This window comes from Halyomorpha halys, unplaced genomic scaffold, assembly GCF_000696795.3.
Source record: "Halyomorpha halys isolate HHAL.00 unplaced genomic scaffold, Hhal_1.1 Scaffold838.1, whole genome shotgun sequence".
NCBI classification, from domain to species: Eukaryota; Metazoa; Arthropoda; class Insecta; order Hemiptera; family Pentatomidae; genus Halyomorpha; species Halyomorpha halys.
The window spans coordinates 464,729-487,577 of record NW_027109924.1 but is presented as its reverse complement, the minus strand read 5'-3'; the positions used below and the strand labels follow the sequence as shown (position 1 = coordinate 487,577).

The 22,849-nt window shown below is 28.9% G+C and overlaps 1 long non-coding RNA gene across 1 annotated transcript; it reads right to left on the bottom strand.

Annotated features, from left to right (window-relative positions):
* Positions 1-5,698: 5,698 nt before the first annotated feature.
* On the bottom strand, positions 5,699-21,447 carry LOC106686560 (uncharacterized). Its single transcript, XR_001344036.1, has 3 exons — positions 21,383-21,447; positions 12,103-12,185; positions 5,699-5,812 (listed from the first exon to the last, which is right to left on the bottom strand). It is a non-coding gene; the product is annotated as an uncharacterized lncRNA (long non-coding RNA).
* Positions 21,448-22,849: the final 1,402 nt, after the last annotated feature.

Genomic DNA, 22,849 nt, shown 5'->3' with positions numbered 1-22,849 from the left:
ATGTGATCTGAAGAACAGGGAAGCATAAAATATCATCAACTGCATTAATGGGATACGACTATTTTCTTTTCTGAATAATAGTGTTGATAAATTTGGTATTCTCGGTTCATCAAAAATTGAAAAAAAAAAAAATATTAATTTTGTCAGTATATTATCAAGATGGAAATGAAGCCTCACGATATACAGAGGGGAGGCAGCCACCCTAAATCTGCGATAACCGCACAGGCCGATCGGGTCGAAAACGTGACTAAGAGCGGATATAAAAGTAAGATTTGTGAGGGGGCCCGGAAGGGGGGGGAGGAAGATAGAGGAAAGAATCTCGCCTCCCCTCGTCGTTGAAGAATTAATTTTGGATCCCCCGGCCCGCCTTGTTAAGTGAAATGAGTCAGGCTGTATTAAGAAGTAACGCAATTAGGGACGTGGTCGCCATCTTTTTGCCCTCCTCGAATTACTCGCTCCCTGATTTTTGATCAGAGAGGCAGTGAGGGGGGACGTCTTTTGTCAACACGGCGATGAAGGAAATGACAAATTTCTGATGGAATTATGATGGAACGTCTTCTCCATTTTAATGTTTCACTACCAAAAAGTGTTCATATTTCCCATGAATACGTTTTTAAAACAACACTTATGGATATGAAAACTTAACTTTTATAAAAAATACCGAATAAGCATTACAAATGACAATATAATTGTGCAACCCTGCGACGAAGCTAGATGCCGGCACGGATGGAATCTTGATGCCCATAAGGACAGCTTTCTGAACTTTGTCTTATTTTTCCTTATTGAGGAACATTAGCTACTGATAGGAAATGCTCTAAGAATACAATCTATTATATAAATTATATCATGTATAGGAAAATTAACCCTTTTTTACTTCTTAAAATCTTTATTACAAATGACGTTTCGAGCTATGGAAAGCACACATTAAAGATATTAAAAAATACAGACGATAACGTTATAAAAATAGAACGTAAGATAGATGATATGTTGATAAGGAATTTCGTAAGCTAAGCCGAATAACAAATGAAGTTATGGATAAGGAAAACGTCTGTAAGAAGGTGAAAAGGTTTGAAGATGAGTTAATTAGCTAGAATTAGTTTTAGCGTTAAAACCGTTAATTTGTTCTTTATAATATATAAGACTAATTAGTTATTACCCTTTGAATTTTAGCTAATACCCCCATTTATACCTATACATCTGAAAATTGGCCTAATGTCAAAGAATTCAAAAGCCGTACACAAGCCACAGAAATAAAATATTTGAGAAAAGCTCTCGGTAAAACTACAATAAGAAAAGTAAGTAAAACTTTTACCGAATGAGAAATATAAGAATTAGAGAAAAAACAGGGCAGGAACCGCTTACAGAATATACATATAGAAAGGAATTAGCGTGGTTCGGCCATGTGCAACGTATGCCGATCAATAAACTCCCAAAAAGTATTTGGGAGCCAAAGACTGAGGGAAAACAAACTCGCTAGGAATAAGTGAAAAGAGCTAGTATCGGATCTGGCAAGAAACAGAGGAATCACTCTTGGTGAAATCAAGAAGTTGGCAACGGATAGAGAGGTACTTGAGAAATGAATCGAAGCTGCCCCGACACCGTAAGATATGTGCTTTGGTTAAAGAAGAAGGAGAAGATATTTATCTTATATTAACTTGAAGCAACACGATGAAAGTAATCCGTAATAAATGAACTTTAAGGTATGTGTTTAAAATAATTTGTTAATAAAATTGTAACATTGTAAATTAACCCAATCATTTTGACCAAATTACCTAACTTAGTGTTCCGGAGGGGAGAGGGGGGGGGAAGAAGGGAGGCTCTAATTTTCTTTGAAATTTACTCTCTGGATGAAAAGTTTTGGAAAATTGACCTCTTTAAGTTGTATTTGTAACCTATATTTTAGGTATGATAAATAATAACTTCTCTGAGTAGTGATCTGTACCTCTACAATCCATCAAGGTTCAGGGGTTTAGGTCTTTCTAAGGAAATACTGTTACTAGACCAACGGTTGTGCAAGGAGGGGATTTGGTTAGAATCAGGTTTAACTGCCAGATTTTTACCGAATTAACGGTACCCAATTTATGAGGCTGGATGGACCCCGGAAGGCTCCATAACCCACAGGGTTGACTCATGGCTACAATGAAGATAAAATTCAGATGAATAAAAGAAATGATTAGGAAGAAAATAAAAATAAGTAATAACATATTTCCAGGTTTTATTTTACATTATTGAACTGACACACCTGATTTTAAAATTCTTTTTGTCGTTTTATAATTTTTCAATTTCCTCATAGCGAAGTAATCCAAATAAACATAAAGGAACTTTACATTTATTTAATAGAAGTATTTAAAGAAATGGATTTTTCAAACAAATTATCCCGAAAATTATAAATTAAGGTGAAACAAATGATAATTTTATTTGTTATTTTTACTGATTTATTTATTAATTTTTAACATTTCTTTACTACAAACTAAATTTATTCTTTTTAGAATCAAAGAAATGTACTAAATCTTCATACTCCATCTATTTTATTGGTGCTTTTTGAACGATTTTTTGAACGGGTCAATCCGTCACTAAAAAGAAAATTGCGCAATTTATTAACTAATACAATACAAAAATTAAAAAAAAAAAATCCTTTTCAAAACAATCTAAATGATGTTTCAAGCCAAGGTATTATATACACTTAATATCAGAAGCACAAAAGCTTATTACCTATCTAGATCGACTTAAGACATTAAAAATATTATAATACAAATGTCATACATTGTTGCTATATATATTTCTGTATAAGATTTATTTAAAAAAACAAGCAAAAATTATATTATTTTTATCTATTATCACCTAAAATTATTTAAGAGATTACCAAAATTATTTATCTTGTATGTAATCTTTTATTATGATATCATTTCCTTTCTTCATAATATTTTTATAGATGAATATTTATCAATTTAAATTGTTTTTGTTTTGGTCATTTACAAACTAAAATTAAACATTGTTTCATTATTCCATAACATCGGTCACATTTTATTTAAATAAAATAATTTGGCTGGTTCAATGTCTGTACCTAATAGTTTGTTGTTGTTGTTTTTTTCAGCATTTATGTATGCTTCTTTAGTAAATTAATTAGTTTAAAAATCTTTGGAGTCTTTTAAACAGTTTTATGAAATATTAAGTAATAATTGATAGAAAATAATATTTATGATTGTTGTTGATGTTTTGTGAAAGAATCTTATAGCAATGATAGATAAAAATTTAAAATACAGCTATATAGCTACTATGAACTATATCCTAAAATTTTTAATTTTCTAGATTGGAGCAAAGGAAGAAGAAAGAGAGACCAAAGCTGTGGTGGTTGAATGTTGAGGCAGAAGAGGCCAAAAATATCATAGGAGTACTCAGAAGAGGATGGCAATGGTACAAGACCGTGGAGATTGGTGGAACTCCCTGGAGGAAGACAAGACTTGTAACCGAATTATAGCGCCACCTTAAAAAAAATATTTGGAATATTTTGAATCAAAATATAATTGATTCAGTCGCATTGAAAATAAAATTTTACATACCAATATTAATATGCCATTGACGCAAAGTTTTTTATTTCCTGTTTTTTTTATTTCCGCTCCTACTATATCTTTTGAGCAAACGGGATTTGGTAGCAAAGATGTATTACCCACTGATTTTGATTTCATCATTTATTATTATTCAATTTCTTTCTTCAATTCAGGGCGGGTTCCATCTTCAGTGGAATAGTGGCAGTATCTTAAGTTTCCTACAAATTTTTTACTGGAACTCTCAATTAAATCAAGATAACGTAATTCTCCCAACTATAGATGTAATGAAGTATTATCATTTTCCCAACTTAAGACAAAATGAAATATTTTAAATTTCCTAACTACAGGAAAAAAAATTAATTGTCTAAACTATTATTGAAATCTTATATATGTATAAATAGTTGACCGTAAAAATTGATATATAGGAAGATGGTCAGGGTTGCGGTCACAAGTGAAACGAAAATAGTTTACAACTATTTTCGTTTCACTTGTGACCGCAACCCTGACCATCTTCCTATATATTATTGAAATCCAATAATTTAGTTTTCCAAAATATGGATAAAATTTAATATTATAATTTCCCCGAAATATTGATAAAATTAAATATTTTAATTTTTCTAATCACTAATAAAATGAAATATTTGAACTTTCTAAAACATAAATAAAATGAAATATTAAAATTTTCCTACCTACAGTTTCAATGAAATATTATAATTTTCCCAACCCTTTTGAATTCGTCTTTTAACTTATCTGTTGTGAATGTTGACACTTGACAAAATATTTTCTTTTTATTCAAACACAACACAGTATTTATAGAGTTGCAATTTTTTAATTTTAGAGATACTAGATTTTTTAAACTTTTAGACTTTAGGGATTCATTGTGTAAAATATTTTAGAACAGTTTTCGCAGTTTAAAGTAGGCTCAGAAATTTCGCGGGTTTTCGTATCTTGGGAGAGTGGAAAGAGGAGAAGGAGGAAAGTGGTGTCCCGACTCCTCAGATTTTAATAAATTATTATCTACTCAGTAAAGTTGTTTAATTCCATAACTTCGAAATTAATGGGCAAAATGCTTTAAGTACTGCAATCCATGAGTCTAATTATCACCTGAAAAATGATAATAAACGCCTACTCTATATTTGTTTATTTTTTTTAATTGGTCCAGGAAGTGCTTGCCAGACCGCATTTGCCTGTTCTTACAAAATGGTTTTCTAGGAAGAAATATAGCGTGCTGAGGCAGGATCTGAATCGCATTCGTTAAGGAGTAGAAAAAATTAAGGATTAAACAAATTGAGGTGTATTGTAAATAAATTTCTTTATCTATCTGCTTAACTAGTGGTTCTTTGAATAATGAACCACTCCATTCCAATTAGGAAAGGAAAGAATCAAAACTCCTTGATTCTTTTGAAACCATTTCTAAATAGTTAATTGGAAGGTTATACCCTCTTGCTTTTGAAATAGGGGACTTTCTGAACGAACACAATATGCAAATGCCAGATGAAGGAGGCGTTGGAATATGGAATAGCTCCCTTCTCCAAGGGCAGGTAGGGAGGGAAAAACTCCCCTTTATAGCGTTGCATAATTTTTTTTCTATTTATCCTCCGAGTCAACAAGGCTCTCGTCAATGGATGTTAATTTGGGCCAGAGATTGGAGGCACACACTGGAAGCTCGGCAGTGAGTGGGGGCGGTTGTCATGGTGACCTGGAGGCGGTGCAGAAAAATGGCGGCGTCCACCCCCGCGCCTTTTTTATCATTCCTCTCTTCGGATCAAATATGGCCGTGTGACCATAGCAACCTCCAGAGTCCATCTTAGTACTTTTATCAGTGGGCGAACCCATTGCTCAATGCCATCCTACTAGAGAGATTATCTCCATTATATAAAAATGTTTTTTGTGATCACCATCTAATATCTTATTTTACATATGATCATGGTGTCATTCTTTATTTTACATATAAGGTGGAATAATAAAAATGGGTTTCAAAAAACTGAGTTTAACTGACATTTTGCTATACAGTTGTAAAATTTTTAAAATGGGGGCTGGTCAGCCGTTAATCAGTATCTCCCTAGTTTTAATACTTTAAAAAAATATGTAATCATGTATAAATAATTTAAATATAAAGCATATATATGAATTATTATAATACTTAAAGAATACACGGGCGCTGTCCATAGAGGATTCAAATCCCAATTCGAAGGAATTGCATATTCAAGTGGATGAAGAAAATTAAAACCAGTCCTATCCAACACCCGAGATCAACAAGGATTCTGAAAAATAAATAATAGTTCATTAAAATAAGAAAAAAGCCTGTATAAAGAAAATAAAATAAAATAAAAAATAAGAAAATAAGTGTAGAAGAAAAACTAATTTTTTATTTGAATAAATTAAATATTCCTTTTTAGTTACAAATCCTACAAATATTAAGTCCAATATTATATCTATTAAAATATAAAATAGGAGAAAAGAAATTTCTGAAGACTAAAAGAAAAACTAATCTTTTATATTTTTTTCTTCAACTATAAACCAGTATTTTATAAGAAGAACCTGGATGTTAATGCAATTGTATACTTTTTTTGCATTCATTTTTTAAACAGCTGATCAACAATTTTTATTAATCAATGAGCTTAGGTGTAATTAGCCAAATCGTAGTTTACATATTTGATGATTAATGCCTATGATTGTATATTTCGAATATTTAAATTAATCAAAAAAGGAATATAGATAACTAAAATTTTAAATTCAACATTTGATATAAAATTCCAGATTATAATTTCGATGAACAAAACAGTAACAAATAAACTATATAACGCAACCATCAATAATTAACATCTTGGAATATTTTCCCCTATTTTTTATCATGAAATAATAAATACTACGATGCTAAGAAATGCATTTATTTCTTTATTGCATAACCATTTTAGTTTTTGTCAAGTACAATTTCAGGGAAAAAATTTGTTAAGGGAAAGTTTTGAATTGTAAAATCAACTGTAAGACAGTGTAACTCGCGTGGCAGCAAGTAGGAGACACATAAACAAATAAAAAATAAATAAATAATGGATTAGATTTCTATGATAAATTCGGTTCGTCCTATTCTGTAAAATATCGGTTTAAATAGAAATGAATCAGTTGTTCATAGCGACGTTGGTAATAATGCGATAATTTTAAGTGAATATAAATAGATTTGTTCCTATAACGTTATATAAATTTGTTCCTATAACGTAATATCCGGCCCGGTGCCTTGACTTTTTTCATTGATTGTCGGTCCCACAAAATGAAAAACTTTGACCCCCAACCATGGTTTGACAGTATAGGACTCTTATGGGAGTCGGCCGAAAAAACAAAACAAAAAAAAACGTTATATAAATTTTTTTTTATAATCATTAATACTTTGTACATTAATACATTTTCGACAGAACATCATGTCCCGTATTAACAAATTTATAAATGAATCTGTCAATTAATCGTTATGCATGTCACTGACTAATTCATTTTGAGATATATTTATTTTCTTTATGCTGTTAATTAATTTTTGAAATACAATCATCCTGAACTGTCTTTTATTACTGATAGTGAGTTAATAGAGACTTTTAAGTTTTAAATTTTAAAAAGTATTCCGCATTGTATTAATCTATTAACATGTATATTTTAAAAACATTTTCGTACTTAGTTTGTTAATTGTTTTAATTATAGTCATATTAATTTGCATTTCATCATTTTTTTTAATATTGTAAATTATTAATCGATTTTTATTAAAATTATTGCCGATTCTTTTTAAAAAGTATTTCTTTTTTTGTTTTAAACATGTTATGTATGTAACAAGTTTATTCACTGCACAATGTTTTTATTATTTTCATAATTGAATTTATGAAATTTTTCATTTATAGCACATATATTTTAATATGTTACTCCATATTTGTAGATTTATTTCAGTACATTTTATACGAGTTATTATTGAATATTATATATATTTTTTTTTTTTTTTTTAGTGGAGGGAAGACGTGTCTGCATGAAAATCTGGGCTATGGCTATAGCTAAACATTATAGGGCTCATTATCACGGAAATGATCAGCTTTAAAGTCGAATTTTCGAAATGTATAAGTGAACTAATAAAGATTAAAAAAATTATGAACACTCTTAAACACTTTTATCCATTGACCATCCAAATAATAAATAGTTGCCTTATAGATATCAGGCAAATTTAGGGCATACTAATAAAAAAAAAATACGATTTGAAACTTGTCGAAAAAAAAAATGTCGAAAATAAGTTTTATAAAAAAATTAGCGCCTCATGATAAAAAAAAAAAAAATTAGGTATTTAAAAATAACTAACTATCATTTAAAGCTCACAGGCATTAGTCAACAAAAAAATATGGGACATATTTACTAACTTATTGAATAAATGAAAAAAAAAAAACTTTTCTCTATGATCCAAAATTATTTAATGAGATTGCATAAAACAATGTTAGTTAATAAAAACAAATAAAGTTCCTAATTGCCTATAACGCACCGGCATGATTTCGTAAAAACATTTATAGAGGATAAAAGTTATATTCTGATAAGAAACAGAAAGAATCCTGATTTTCTCATGTTTAGGAGAGCAGCAATTTTTATAAATATTATTGTACTAATTGTATAAGTGTGTAAAACAAAAAAAACAAACTTTCAATAATTCAAAAATAGAAAAGTTTTAATCTTTCAATTGTTCGTTTTTGTTCTTTTCGATTAATTACTTCAAATAACGGTTATGTTGAAATCATAATAGCCCATTGTTATTATATTTGTTTTTTATTATTATTATTTTTTTGCCTAATACAATGTATCGGACGAAAATCAGGTTTTCATTGTCAATAAAAAATGCTAAATATTTTTTTTTTTACCTCATTTCAGTTTTCCATTCTGATTATAACCGATATCTTTACATTTATCATTGGAAAATTATTCAGTATCTCATTAAAATGACATAAGTACTTTATTGCAGTTCCTTGCTCAATTAGGATCATTGTATAGCTGAGTTCTAATAATCTGAAAAATAGTCAAAAGATATCAGGATAAAAATTATAATATATACAATATTGCTAAAAATATAAAATTAGAAATTGAATTGATGAGATTCATGAAACATAGTTCATAAAAAGTTTTTTAGTTGTTTTTTTTTTTAAATGTTTACTTTCTCACTGCCAAAATAGAGAAACTTTGTATTCATGCAGTAAGTGAGAAATTTCTATCGCATTTCACGTTTTAGTTATTAAGTGACAAATTTGGTTCCGCGTTGATCAGTCTGTCTGGCCGTTCCTAAGCAAATCCATGTACGCGGCTGAATACATTAGTGAATAGAAGTTTGATGAAAGAAAGAAATTTGCGGGTAGTACATGAATGGTTCAATTTAAATCCCATCCTCTAATTTCACTATTTTTTGTATTTCGAAAACTCCTTCACCGATTTGGCCCAAATATGGAGGAAGATTTGGAATTAGTGCAAAAATAACCTATTATCAATTTAATCAAGTAAGATATTCTACTTTTGTTAAATTATACGCAAATACAATTTCTTGGAACGCGCATATTTCAAAAGCTACTTTTTCGTTAGATTTTATTATTAAAACAAATCATTCTTTTTTTAAGAGTCTTACAGTACTTATGTGCCGAATATAATTGCAAATCTGCAGGAAAAATAAAATTCCCAGGAAATATAATTTTCAAAAAATTAAATAGGGGCTACAGAAAGAAAGAAAAAAGAAATAGTGAGGAAGCAAAATACAAATTCTTAAAGTATTTCCTTCCAAATTGAAACTGAGCTTGTATTCCCTCGAATACTGTATAGAAGATTGATAACTACCAAAAAATATCCCATTGATGGTCACAGAGCCCTAAAATATCCCTTTAATGGTCGCAGAGCCCAAAAATATCCCATTGATGGTCGCAGAGCCCAAAAATATCCCTTTGATGGTCACAGAACCCAAAAATATCCCTTTGATGGTCACAGATCCCCAAAATATCCCTCTGATGGTCACCAGAACCCAAAAATAGCCCTTTGATGGTCACCAGAGCTTCAAAAACATTGGTGTATAATAAATACTTTTTATACTATCTTGAATAATTTTTTTTGTTCCTTCATTAATTAGGTACGTTTAACTAATAATCTTCCAATAGTATCATTGTAAATTGAAATTTTAACCTACGGCCAGGCCACTTTTTCATAATTTAGGAAAAACCAATACTATAAATCTTGCATTTTTCCCTTGATACAATTTCACTAATTAGTACAATGCTATCTTGTAATTTTATTCTTTGTAACTCTTATAATATAATTAATATTCTTCCCCATCATGAATTAAAAAGTATTAGTATTTGTTCTTAGTAGTTTGTATAATTGTATTTATGAACTAATACTAGTAGCTTTCATTATGAAATAGGGCTCTGGAATGAGATTTTAATAAAATTTTGATCACAACTCACTAATTGTTTTGAGAATTTAAACAAATTGTTTGAAATATGCTATATGGGTTATAATAGTTTATGAAGGAGGTAAGTAACCGAGATATTTTTCTTTTTTCTTTAATCAATGTAGTTATTCCAACTATGTCATTACAAAACAAAAGTTTTAATAACTCGTTTTTGCTCTTTTTTGTTAGTTACTTAAAATATCGGTTAGGAGGAAATCAGAATAGTCTAATGTTATTATTGTTTTGCCAAATACTTGGCATAAAACGAAAATCAGATCCTTGTTGTCAATATAAAATACAACATTTTTTTTTTTTCCTCATTTTAGTTTTCCATTCTAAATATAACTCTGATATTTCCATTGATCATTTAGCAGTTATTCAGTATCTCTTAAAAAGGATAAAATCACTTAACTGCAGTTCTTGACTTAATTAATGTATTTTGTATTTCTGAGCCCTACTAATCTGAAAAATAGTCAAAACTTAACAGAATAAAAATTGTAATATACATAAAAAGTATTATTTATTAACTAATACCTTTAGCTTTCATTATGAAACATAATCATGGAATAAAATTTTAATTAAATTTTGATCATAACTCACTAATTGTTTCTTGAAGTTTAATAAATTGTTTTAAATATACTATATGGGGTATAATAGTTTATGAAGGAGGAAAGTAACTTTTTATAAAACGAAAATCAGGTTCTTGTTGTCAACAAAAAATACAAAATTTTATGTTTTTTACTTCATTTTAGCTTTCTATTCTTAATATAATTTTAATTTTTCCATTTATCTCTTTAAAAAGAAAAAAATATTTTACGGCAGTTCCTGACTTAATTAGTCTCATTGTACTTCTTAGCTCTATTAATCTGCAAAATAGTCAAAATTTATCAGGATAAACAATAAATATACACAAAAAATATCATTTATGAACTAATACTATTAGCTTTCATTACGAAACAGAACCCTGATAAATTTTGATCATAACACACTAATTTTTTTAAGGATTTTAATAAATCGTTCTAAATATACTATATGGGGTATAATAGTTTATGAAGGAAGCAAGTAATATTAGCCAAGGTTTTTGTTCTTCTTCTTTATTCTTTTCTGTTCCTAGATCAAAATTGCAGACCTATTTTTCATTAATTTGAAATGCATAGGCACTTTGAACATTAATTTTAATACTTGATATAAAAAAAATTATTCGCAATAAAATAATTAAAATTTCTATTAATATATTCTTGTTTGAGAGTGGTTTAGTTTATTTAAAAACAATTTTGATCCTTTTTTTCTCAACTTTATTCTTTTTAAAACTTTCCAACGTTTCTATTCTCAGGTCATTTTCAAGGATACCTTTATTTTGTTGTAATTTTCTTCTTTAAAAATGTTTAAAATGCCTGTTAATTGCCTTTGTCCCATCTATAACTACTTTTATAAAATTCTTTCTTAAAACTTTTACTAACCACTACTCTTCTTTCTTTTATTTACATTTGCAAATGTTGGAAAGTTTTAAAAAGAATAAAGTTGAGAAAAAAAGGATCAAATTTGTTTTTAAATAAATTAAAATTTCTATTAACGATAGCAATTGCAGAACCTGATACAGTCGTAAGAAAAAATCTATCACACTAGACGAGACCTTTGTCACAGCTAAGCATTTAACCATTCATAATTTTCTAATCTCAGCTCAAATCCTCATTATTACGAAAGTCAAAAGAAAAGTTTTTTTCATTGGGATTAGTCCGACGGCATCCCGACGGAGTTTCCTTTGTCTGAATCAAAGGTTCCTCCTTGATTAAAATGAAAAGGAAAAAAAAAGAGAATGAAAAAAAAAAGTAAAAGAAAGGAACCTTATTCAGAGGCGAGGCGTTTCAGAACCCGAGCTGCTAGAATAGAGTGAAGCGACAATACGGCATTACTCCGCTGATGAAGTATGCACCAAGGCCCTAGATTTAGCACTTTTATATTTTATTTTTCACGTCTCTTCTCGGTCCCCCAGATGGTAAGGGAAATATAATGAGATATTTTTTACTTATTTCTATCAATATTAATAAACAATATATAAATATATTAAGTGAAAATATATACGACATGATCGATAAGTTTTTTACATTAACTTACCTTAATCTTATTGAAAATTATATTTCCAAATTCCAGATTCCGACTTTTATTTAAGAACCAGAAGCACATCGAACCATTGCTGCCTAAAAATAAAAATTAACAGTATCAGTATTATAATTGGTTATCATAATAATAAAAAGATAATTTTAATATTTAAATTTCTAATGTCTCTTATATTTTTTCATAAAAATTCTCACAAATGAATTTTCGGTAAAATTATAAGCCAGGTAACATTTTAATGTCCTTGTCTCATAATAAAAATAATTTAACTGTGGTAAAAATAAGTAATCAACATAGCAATGATTATTATTATATTTAACTAAACACAACTTTGATTCAAGTTTAATCCGTAAGTTATTCAACTGGATATATTTTTAGCAAACTATTGGCTAAAAAAAAATCAAAGAATTGAACTTTGAAAAGAGGCGAGGCGTTTCATAACCCGAGCTGCTAAAATAGAAGATAGGATAAGATATTTTAAGTTTATGTAAAAGTGGCTAAAGTTCTTTTTGAACAATTAAACAACCTACACTGGCTCATCGTCGATAATAGATTAAAAACTGAATATTAAAACAAAACATTTTTCGTCTGGAAGATAGATGAATTAATTACTCCTTTTAATAATATAAATCTATTGCAAGAATAAATCAAACAAAATTCCTCTTCAGTAGAGTAGTGCGACAATTGTCTACTATTCAACTATGATTTGTCACTCCGGAAAATCAGCACATAAATCAGAAAAATCTATTTTTTCAAAAAGAAGTATATTTTTTTAAAAAGAGGTATATCTTATTTTAGTGGAAGAATAATATTTTTTAAAAGAATTATATCTTATTTTAATGGAAGAAGTATATTTTTTTAAACTAGTTTCAGATGTATTTCTACTTGACAATTCAGAAAATCATAGTCTTGGTTTAACCAGATACATAGTGTCATCCGTTAAAAAATTTAAGAAATATCAATTATTAACTAATAACAATAATAATTAATAATATTATAAATTAATAGTTAGTTATTATTTACTATTTGTGTTAAAATCTTATATTAAAATCCAAATATGGACTTTTGTCCCTTTTTTTATTTTTGCTATTAAATATTAAATCATTAATACAATCTTTTCACCATGTAAGGGTTGTTCAAAAGTCGTAGTGGGAACGTTTTAAGGTTTCACGTAACAAACGTATCTTAGCGTAAAACGTTTTGATTTCTTCTGTTAAGACAATTATAATATTTATAAGATACATACATATTTGCATTTGAAGTCATCTTTTAACTAAGTTTAAGCTCTTTAGTATTAAAATTAGTAATATAGTAAAATTAGTAGTATTAAAATTATATTTTAGTTTCAACAATATTGACGAAAAAATAATTATAAAATACTTCCTAAGTAATAATAATAACCCATAGATGTTTGTCAAATGTTTTTAAAAATAAATCATTACAATTGTCAACCTAGAAATAAATTTGCGCGGGAGTCTTTATCGATGTAGAACAGGCTTTTGATCGAGTCTGGCACCCGGAACTGCTTTACAAACTCCATAAATTCCTACCTCCTACATACTTTCTCATCATTCGTTCCTTTCTCATTGATAGATTTTTCCAAGTAAACCACAATGGTTCCTATTCATCCCTCTATTCTCAGTCCGCTGGTGTTCCTCAAGTTAGTATCCTTGGTCCCATCCTCTACACCGTCTATACAGCTGACATTCCAGCCAATCCTAACACTATCCTCACCATGTATGCCGATGATGCATGTGTAATCGCTGTTAATAATAACCCATTAATTTTATCCCAAAATCTCCAATCTCATATCACAGCCCTCGAAGATTGGTGTCGTAATTAAAGGATTAAGATAAATTCCAACAAATCCCATCAAATCACCTTTACCCTTCGTCGTAAACCTACTGACTGCCCTACAGTTTCATTTAATGATGTTACTCTTACCCCTGTCGAACAGATCACCTACCTTGGACTACATTTGGACAAGCGATTAACCTGGAATCCTCACACCAGACTGAAAAGACAGGAAACTGCACGTCGATTTCGACTATCACAGCACTTACTAGAGAAACGGTCTAAACTTCCAACACATTACAAAAGACTGATCTACATGACTGTAATAAGGCCAATCTGGACATATGGAGTTGAGCTTTGGGGCTCCACTAAACCTTCGAATTCCTCTCGTATTCAATCCTTACAATCCAAAATCCTTCGTAAAATCCTCAATGCTCCTTATTTTGTCACAAATAAAATCATACATAAAGACCTTAATGGTCCCTATGTAACCGATCTAGCCCGAACCAGATATCACTCCTTCCATTATAAACTCTTAAACCCCCTAGTTTTTAATCTTGCATCCTCTTCAATTCCTGACAATCCTCCGAGGCGCCTGAAATGAAGATGGCTACGAGACCAGCTAATGTAAAAGGTCATTAGAGTGCTACGAATGGGTAGTTTCTCTACACGCCTGTAACACTACAATTTAACTTAGATCAGTTTTACTAAATGTATTATAATGTACATATTTATATTTAAATATAATGTACTATATTTATTATAATTAGCAATAAATAAATATTTTAAAAAATAAATTAATTAATTAATTAGAGTATATTTGTTGCAATATTAATTTTTATTATACTTAATAATAAATATGTATGTGAAATAATGGCTAAGAAAGAGTATTTATGTTTTAATTATTGTTAATAGTACATGAAATAAATTCATTAATATAACAATAAAGCTGTACCTCTTAAGTCCGCTAAAATTAACTATACGTATTTAAAACTGTTTAAATTTAAAAGAATTTAAATTCTTGAAAGTATTTTGTGATAATCGTATAATAGGATACTTATATAATATTTTCTTACTCCAAGAATTCTTTCGATATGTCTCGATGGTGGGTTGAATTTTAATGTTTTTTGATGATATAAATTTTTTTTCATTTGACGCTTAACTGCGACAAGGTATTTCTTGTGTGAAGAAAGGATGAGATAGGAGGGGATAGGTCAGAACTAGAGGAGGGGTTTGTCGATAGAGGAGAGTATCGATCGAGAAATGAGAAGGAAAGCGTTCCTGGAAATGGGAGGATGGCACAGTGAAATAAATTACGAGAACATATAAAACATTATAAAACTGTGAAAGGTAAGTATTTACCACCTTCAAGAAGTGGTGCTGTATAGGATTGTGGTCAAAACAAGAAATGGAGTGAACTTGAGTCACGTCCTACCCCACAAAGTCTGAGCCCTATATTCCTTTGTCAGAGTTTCAATTTTTTGTGGAACAACATTAAAACTATTTATTTAATGATCTATAGCATTAAATAAATGAAAGCCACAACTATTTTATGACATATATCGAAATTACTTTAGCTGATTTACCATATTTACGCGAATCATCCCCTTCCTTAATTTGGAAAAATAAAAATAAATAAGTCAATGAAGAAGTAAATATTAACTACAGAAAGATCAATATTAAAGGCGATTGTGAAATGAAGCGGTACAAGCTGACCCCATCCAATTAAATACCTCTCGAGAAGAAAATTATAGAGTCAACACCTCTCAGCCGCCTCCATTGATGATGGATTTTTAATAAAAAGTACGGGAAATAATTAGGTGCCGCGGGAAGTGGAAACCCCTCCCCAAAAAGAAAAGGGAGAAAAAAAGAAAATGAAAAGAAAAAATGGCGTCGGTCTCGAAGGGTGGTCGGTAATGAATTTAGAGAGCTCCGCGGTAATGAAGGGAGGACTCGTTATAGTTTCCATCTCTATCCTTTGAAGGTCCTTCGTCCTTTGAGGAATAAAAATGATGAGTCCTTTGAGGGGTTAACAAGACCCTCCTTCCGAGTTCTGTCTTTATTAGCAATATCTTTATCACAACTTTCCTCCGGTAATTGACTGACTTTTTGTCTTTTATTGTTTAATAAAATTTAATGGATTAATAAAAGCAAATATTTCCTTTCAGGAATAGGTCTTTAATAAGTCTTTAATCGGCTTTTATAATATCACTAAGCCACTAAGCCAACGTTGAATTTGAAAATGAAATAGTAGAGAGTAGTAGTAAAAAAGTAGAGAAATGTCAGAAATAAAGAAGATATGACTGTTAATTGTCTACTATTTACTAACTGAAAATATTTGAAAAAGAAATTCCATCGGGTTCACATATAGCTTGCTTCATTACATATCAGTTATTATTATAAAAATAACTAACAGAAAATATATATTAAACAAATTTCAAAACAATCTAGCACGTATCTCATGTTTCCGTCCACTAGTAACTTAAGCTTGTTAAATAAATTTGGTGACGAATTTAGGCTTGGGAGTAGGAATATAATGATCACCGAGTCCCAAATTTTGCATTTTAAAAATTTATTTTGGTTCCTTTCTTACCATTTTATTAAATTTTCCCCCCAAAATATTTACATAGTTATTAAAAATGAGACAGTGATCATGTAAATAAATAAATAAACATAATTTTATTTTATATTCATACAAACCATGATAGTATTTTCTTTTATTTACATATTTCTCTCTTTTTTCTTTTAATGCAGTGAGTACGATTGTTATCATTTATATTTTTTTTCTCTCTTTTTTTTGTTTCATTTCTTTATACATTGTATGAATGAATATTTGAACACTAATGCTTAATGCCCTTAATTTGTGGCAGATTGTTTTAATTATCTTCAATAATTATTTAATTACCTAAAAAAAAAAAATATCTCAGCACATAATTAACGTATGAAAATAATTGCTGAATAATGTTATAATCAAACGACTGATCAGCAAAAACAGAAAATATACAAAACAACACGGCTAGAAAATACTCTAAATGGCCTTTGAATAAAAATAAAAACTATTAGTCAAAGAGTTGAAATGATGGTAGTCTCATTTATTCCGAATTTTCCCTCACAGACTGGTGGAATATCCTGAGGACAGGTGAGGGACGGCAGCGGTCCACTCGCGTGTCCACTCAGCACGTGACCACGAGGGACACACGTGGACTGACCACTCAACGGTGACCCTCTTCCAGACAACTTAGCTCTTTAACCTCACCCCCCTCCGATCTTTGTCATGCTAATTCTTCTCCTCGTCTTTCACAATCACTGTCAAATGTCCCTGTAGCAATTAGAGTCCGCCTGTCTCCGAAGTAAGTGAAGTATCAAATATTTACATCCCAGGGCTAAACCTGACAATTAGGAGGGAACAATGCTATGACTATGTAATGACTTGATGACCACCATGTCTGACAATACTCGTAATATATTAAAATACATGAAAAATATATAAAATATGTGTGTTTTACGAGGATGAAAAATCATGTTTCGAAAAGTACATACATATTCATTTTTTTTATATATATATATGTGGGATATATATTTAGTGAATAATCTATAGTTCAAAGAAAATATTTTTTAAAAAATAGATAGGGACCGAGTTTATGGAGTATTAGAAACACACAAAACTAAAAATTATTACAAAATTAAGAGACAAAATAAAAAAAAAAAATATGAAGACTAAGTCATTCTTGTGGCCTTTTAGAATGTAAATTCGTAATCAGTATGAGTAGCATCAATGTAAATTAGTAATATAAGTGAAATTCTTTTAGACCAAAGATTAAAAATTTAAAAAAATACTATCAAACCTGATAATATTAAATAAATAATAAAACTCAACATAGCTTTATATAATTTATATCTTTTAATTAATTTAGTTTAACTTAAAACTCTAAGGAATTAGGCTAAAATTTATAACTTGATCAATATTATGTTTCGTAGTATTAGAGTCCCTAATAATTAGAATCCGCCTGTCTCCTAAATAAGTGAAGTCGTAAAAAATTTACACCCCAGGATTATACCTTACAATTAGTAACGCTATGACTGTCATGATTACCATGTCTGACAATACTCGCAATATATTAAAATGCATGAAAAACATAAAATATGTGTGTCTTACAAACATAAAAATCATCCCACGAGCAGAAAGTATAGATAATTCAAAATTTGGTTTATGTACTTATGTATATGCTATTTTCTTTTTAACCGAAATAATGCAATAAATTTAAAAACATTTATGGTTTATTTTTTCTTCTTTCTCTTTCTCTTTATGGAGGAGGAACCGAGTAATTATTTTTTGGAAAATTTAATAAAATGGTACGAAAGGAACAAAAATAAATTTAAAAAAAAGCAAAATTAGGGGTTCATCAAACATTTTAACTTAAATCTTCTAGCTCTAATTTCTTCTAACTAGTAAGTAAAATGAAATTGCATTGGGATATTGGTTTAACTACTGTTTATAATGTTAATCAATATATGCCTATTTATTTGATTACAATGATGCAGAGGTTTGGTTATACAATTAGTGAAGGAATAGGTGTTGTTTAAAGAAAAGAATGGGTGAGGATTGGCGAATGGAATTCAGAAGGGAATTTAATTTTTTTTTTCCTGCTTACACTATATTGTATATATTTGTTATGCAATTGGGTATTAATGTTTATTAATAGCCTGATGAGTGTCCTATTCCAGTGCAAATGACTGTTCTATTTGTAAAAGAAATAAAGAAATATGTTTAGACAAGTATGTATACATTAATATTATTTATATGGTGTATATATCTATTAATATCTAAAATGAATAATCTATAGTTCAAAAAAATATTTAAAAAACAATAGAGAGGGGCCAAGTTGTTAGAGTATTATAACAACGTAAAACCAAAACCTAATACTAAATTAAGATATTTTTAGATAAATTTTTTTTAAAAAAAGACTATCATTGTTGTGGCCTTTTAGAATGTAAATTAGTATTCAATATTACGAAATTCATTTAGACCAAAGATTGAAAATTAAAAAAATATTATCAACCCTAATAATATTAAATTATTAATAAAACTCAACATAATTATAAATTATTTATATCGTTTAATTAATAAAAATTTTCTTTTTATTTTTATAAAGATTGGATCTTAAAAAATTTCGGAATTAGGCTAAAATTTATAACTTGATCAAAATTATGTTTTAAAGTATTAGGTAAGTACATCAAATAAATCTTTATTTATTAGTTGCAAATTTTAATGGCCATTAATGAAATTATTCCCTTTATCAAGAATTTTCTTATTTGTTTTTATTTCTTTAAATAATGTTAGGCAGGAATTAACTTTTCAAAATTATATTTCGCATTTGTTTATCATATGATATTAAAACTCTTAAAAAAAATTTAAATAAATGCTATTCTTTTTGTACAAAAATGAATCCATGTTACTTCCTTTTAAACATATTTAAAAGTACTTATAGGATTGAAAGTTCACATAATACTTATTATTAATGTACAGAATAATCAGTTATCTCGCTTTTTAATAAATATAAATAATAAACATGAAAAGTTTTTAGTTTTAATTTATATATACTGATTTATACCTCCATCGCTCGTAAATAGAACGACAAAAATAACTTTTATGATGACTTATTTATGTTGAATCAGTGTAAAGCATTGAATGTGCGTTGCAACTCACTGGAGAAGGGATGTATGAGAGAGTGGAATATAAAGAATAACGTGCGAAAGAAAAATGAAAAAAATGTATAAGGAACATGTAAATGTAAAATTAGAAAAAAAAATTTGTTTCCTTGATTAACATATACTATTATGTGTTTGTATTATGTGTTTTAGCAGCCCGGTGTATTTGGGAAGTATTGCCGAAAGAATTTTTCTCTAGTTACTTCATAATTGCTTTCTAATTATGATTTAATAATTTATTATACAACTTTTAATATTTATTAACTACTATATTTTTTTATTAGCACAAACACATTTGATCTAAATATACTCTCGACATTTATTTCCATAAATTCTCCAAGTTCTGTTATGAATGATGTTAGTAAGTGGAAATAGAGACAATAATTTATGTGAAAAAGTTTTAAGTTTAAAATATAATAAGTTTACATGGGCAATCAGCCTGTAGAAAGAAAAATTAAAGAATACGACATTAATCCTTGCCTGAGGGCCGAAAATTTGGAGAGTTTTTGGAAATAAATGTTGACAGTATATTTGGATCAAACGTGTTTGTGTTAATAATTAAATAAACCACTCTCAAACTATCATTATAATAAATCATTAATCTAATACTGTATTTTTTAAAATTTATTCCTTTTTTTTATCTTAAGCATTAATTACACACACATACCATTAAGGGAAACCTACTACAAGAATAAGAGTTCCACATATTCATTTGTTCGGTTTTAAATTAAAACAGATCGATTGAAAGTATAGAACGAAATATTTACCAAAACTTCTAAAAATATTTATGCACACAAGTGATAAGATAGAATGATAGGTACCTAAATAAAAATTATCGCGAAACTAATACAAAAAAAAATTTAAAAAATAAAGCCTATAAGAAGTAATCAATGTTACAGTAATTAATTATGTTTTTCTTTCTTAATTTATTTAAAAAAATAATGAGGTGTAGATAGACGGTAGATTAATAAGTGGAGAAGATGGTCAGGGGGTTGCGGTGAGCAAATAAACAAAAAATAATTTCTTCGGGCCAACGTTTCGACCTGAATTTCAGGTCATCATCAGGGCTATAAAACCAAAAGAGATAACGACCATCATTCAGAGAAACATAAAAATTAAAAGTAATAATAAACTAACAAATTTAGAAATATGTAACAATTTTTATTTTTTTTAATATTTATTTATTGCTATTTACAACTGTGTATTATATAATACATTTAGTAAATCTGATCCGAGTTAAATTGGAGTGTTACAGGCGTGTAGAGAAACTACCCATTGGTAGCACACTAATAACATTTTACATTAGCTGGTCTCGTGGCTATTTTCTTTTCAGGCACTTCGGAGGATTGTCAGGAATGGAAGAGGATGAAACTAGGGGGTTTGATGTAACAAGAATTGAAAATAAAATAGTCTATCAGAGTGAGCGATAAAATCGTTGAACAAATGAAAAAAAATACATGATTTTAAATTCAGGTACTGGAATTTCACAATACTTGCTTAACTCGTCTAACTTAACATATGTCATAGAAATCGTGAAACCGTTTGCCTGACTCGATACTTGACTAGGCGAAAAAACTAGGCACCAGCATGGGAATAGAACGAATAGTAACAATAGGCTAGAAAAAAACTCCCTCTGGCAACCCTTTCCGAATTAGAGCGATTGTTCCAAAGTGAGCTGGTGTGACTGACTCCACTTTTTTTCTATTTAAGTTGTTTGTGTTTTGTTTTTTTATTTCTAAAAATTATAAATTCTGATAAGGCATGTGCGATACATTACTTAGTATTCCTGACAGCTGTCTCGCTGGACCACGGGGTAGGAGATGGACTGTCCCCAGAGTTGATGGATTCATTGAAAGGAAACTCATTTCAGTTTCTAAAAAAAAAGATTATTGTTTATTATTTTATCATATTATTATTTAAATATAAGAGATCTTAATAATAATACAACTTATATTAACAAATTGTAGGACTTTTTTTCTTTTTTATTTGAGCTAAAATGGTTCAAAGAAAATCAGTGTTAGTGCTGTAAAACGCGATTCTACTTCTGATTTTGGTTTAGATATCACAATTTTGTGTATCCTCGCAGTTTTTAACTATTAAATGAATACATGAACAGTTGGTTCTAGCAGTAAATTACATTTTTCTATTTTTGTATAGATTTTTTTTTTTATTTTATTAATTATTTCGACCACTAGAGTCATTTACGCTGGAATTACAAAATTAGTAAAAAACAATTGACAAATTCACAAATTAAAAATTACACAGTGAGAGTAAGAAAGTTAAAATTAAAATTTACATTTTACAAAATTGAAATCACAAAGTTATAGTTACAATTGACATAGTTAGTAAATTGTTATATTAAATTATGCATCCACTTATACAAGCTGCAATTACAGTTAGAGTACTTGTGATCATAGATTTTACTAATTTTTTTAAAGTGAAAAAGTTTTGTTGTGGGATCTCTCTCAACATCTTTAAATCTGAATAGAATCGGTATGATTCGTGAGCAATACATTCAGAGAGAATGTGCCCAACGATGAGATCGTTTCCGCAGTAGCGACAGATCGGTACATCTTTTTTCATAAAATGCATGGGTGAAAAATATTTATTTCCCATTTTTCATTTATGATTAATCTATTATTTAGATTTATTATACTGTCTGTGAATTTTTATGTCATATTACAGCTCAAGACTTGATACCACTTGTGTCCGAAAAAAAAGCTTTATACCATTAAAAAAATTTATATCACCATCCTATAGAATTTCTTGAAAGAATTATCGAAGTCAGAAAAATTATTATATCAGGTAGATATACTACAAAACGATGGTTAAGACTTATTATTTCAGTGACATCCATGCTAACTTTAAGCATTCTTTCATCTAAACCTTATATTAAATTATATTAGATAAGGTAAATTAATAATTAATAACCTATTAAATAGGTTTAGGTCTACAACCGATATTACTCGCTGATCTTACATTTCTACATTCGTACATTTCTCGACTAAGAAACTCTACTGCCTGACAATCTTCAGCATTAGATATTTAATACTAGAATATATTGTTTAAATAAAATCAATTGTGTCCCAATTAAAGTCTCATAACATTCTTTACTTTCTCAAAAGTCCTACATTTTGGCCATCCCCAAGGATAATCCAACCTTAACAAACCAATGTATTGTATTTATTATTATACTCACATCAATTATTCAAAAAATTGTCGGCAGGCTAAATCAAATCTACTC